We start from the raw sequence: 2,500 nt of genomic DNA, 5'->3' as shown, positions 1-2,500 counted from the left end.
GTCACTAGACATCGGATTAATTGCGTACATTTAGTAATGTGGGCGCGTCTTTTTCGCCCCACCTTTGCTGAACAATGGTAATCCTGTAAACCACAATTAAGTGTCCTGGATCAAATTAAACACGCCACATGTGTGGCCAAATTCATCCAATTAATGTGTTTAGCTTTATTGCGCATTCTTCAGGAAACTAGTGCGACTTCAAGCAGAGTTAGCGTTTCGTAGAGTCATGCCTCGAAATAAAATGTCTTTTTGAAATACTAGAGACAGAGAAGTTCACTTACGAGTGGAAATATCGACCAATTGCCCTGCTTGTTGAGTGTTCAAGTCATAATTACATGAATTACCTACTTGCCATAATACAAACCGCTTTATTTACGACAATGAGCAACTAAAATAACTTACAATACGCGCAACACTTTCCCAAATAGAATAATCCTATACTACCTAGTTATTTTTAGCTTCACATCTGAAGGGTTTATTTACAATACAAGGAATATTTCTTGCTTAATGCCTGAATACAGTACAAGGAAAACTACTGAATATCCTATCTATATGTTTACTGTATGCGGGTTGGCCCATACAGTTTTGAGCAAGACTTCAAAAGCTGCCTTGCTGTCTTTCTTCTGGACTGGTACTGCTCCCAATGTCTGCCAACGTTTTGGGATCTCACAACGTCCCATTTCAGCACAGGTCGACTTAAAAATACAGTCAGGTAAAACTCCTGGCGGGGTGGGGGAGGGGGTCCTCCTCTGTATGCTACATTGGTAGCCCAAAGTGTATGATTTTTTGGCCGTTTTGGTCTTAAATAGAGTATGGTTTGTTCACTCAAGTCTTGAATTGGGTATGTTTTTTAGAAGAAGCTACTTCTGCATCATTTGGCGATAAGAACGTTCGTTTCTCTGGGAGTACCTCCCGCCCCTATGGGGTAAAACTATGTTAGACAGAAGCTTAATTGTTGTAAAATGAGACAGTGACTTAAGGTCAACGGGCTCCGAGAATCCCTGAAACCCTATAAAAGCTCGATCGAGTAGCAGCATCCCATCATTTCAAGATCATCGCCAGAGCAGATCATCCAACCTCAGCACTGAAGGTAAGGGTAGTCTGTACAATCTACACGACTAAGCATCAAATGAAAACGTCCGCATTTCAGAAGTACATCAATTTGTAAATCTTCCATGCCGAAATTCACGACGTGACTGAGAGATCTTCACAGGTCACGGTTGCCGAAATCCCTGAAGGCAAATTCATCAATATTGATCATTTCCGATTCTTCACATGAGATACAGCTCAGTTTTTGTATGATCCAGCTGTGGTATGTTTAAAACCAGCCCACTTAGCTTGTAAAGTCGAAATTGGCTTTAACAAAGCGCAAGCAACAAGGCTACGACCCTTGGAGGCGGTGTATCATGAGCCACGAAAGACGATTATTTGTAAAATTAACTACCAATAATAGCATAAATTCCCTTACAAAATTCATGCATAATTATTAAACTAACAATGTATGTACATTCTCAGAGCTTCCTTCTGAGGAAATTTTAAAGCAGGTTGTAACGTATTACGATGTCTCCACATAATATTTCCTATTTTGTCTCATACTATTTTTACTAAAAAGAGGTAAAATAACCGTGATGCACGAAAGGCACGCATTTTCACTGTAGATTTCTTTTGTGTTGCTTTTGCCTTTAGCAGCTCTTGGGGGGAACTAAATAACTTCATTAAAACAGCAAATTCTCAGTCGATTGAGTCATGTGAACTACTTATGATTTGACTCCGGAAATTAGGAAAATGACTGCAATGTTGTTGTGTTCCTCACTTTTGACCTTTGAACGCCACTTTATTACAACAGCAGCTCTGATAAATTTTGTGAGTAAATAAAAACAGGCGTAATAGGTATTTTTAATTAGTAAGTGTTTTCAGTTTAAGTTCGGCTTAGTTCCAGTAACCCAATTTCAGTGGACTGGCCTCATATTGAATGGTGTTAAATTCCTCAAGAGCTCCTCCCATTTTTATAGCAGTACTCGATTTCAGGACGGATCGAAATCGCAGCAATGTGATTGGCAGATATTGTTGGCGTTTTCAATTCTTTGTTGAGGATACAGATCATTAGGGTCTTCAAACAATATCCTATTGATTTTGAAAAAGTTTCATCTTCTTTGCTAAGTGCCGCGCAAGTGACACTAACAGGTGAAAACAGGTTTGTATTGTTTTTATCTCAGTAATACCAGTGTAAAAGAGTGAGCCTGTCAATCATTAGTTAATTTGATTGATGATTTCGCGTGCGTACACTATATATACCTTTTACTAACCGAGTTCAAGGTCGGAGCAGAGTTGGTCGGAGCGTGTGAGCATCGTACCATGAAACGCGTGATAGAATAAAATAATAAGGTCATCGTCGCGGCGTGGAAAAGGAAACTACTAGTTGAAGTTGTCGAGGTTTAAGTTTAGCAGGCCGTATGACACGGCCCGAAAAATTGACCAATCACAGAGCGCGTACTAACTG

General features: G+C 39.7%; 1 protein-coding gene across 1 annotated transcript in view; it reads left to right on the top strand.

The window, feature by feature from the left end:
• Positions 1-959: 959 nt before the first annotated feature.
• LOC138026936 (uncharacterized) overlaps positions 960-2,500 on the top strand; it is a 35,748-nt gene continuing 34,207 nt past the window's right edge. Inside the window, exon 1 of the mRNA XM_068874406.1 lies at positions 960-1,090. The gene's annotated coding sequence lies outside the window, so the exon portion shown is untranslated. The remainder of the gene's footprint in view (positions 1,091-2,500) is intronic.

The sequence above is a fragment of the Montipora capricornis genome, chromosome 12 (genome assembly GCF_036669925.1).
Source record: "Montipora capricornis isolate CH-2021 chromosome 12, ASM3666992v2, whole genome shotgun sequence".
Classification (NCBI taxonomy): domain Eukaryota; kingdom Metazoa; phylum Cnidaria; class Anthozoa; order Scleractinia; family Acroporidae; genus Montipora; species Montipora capricornis.
Note: the sequence above shows the minus strand (reverse complement) of the source record. Positions and strands in the feature narration are given on the sequence as shown.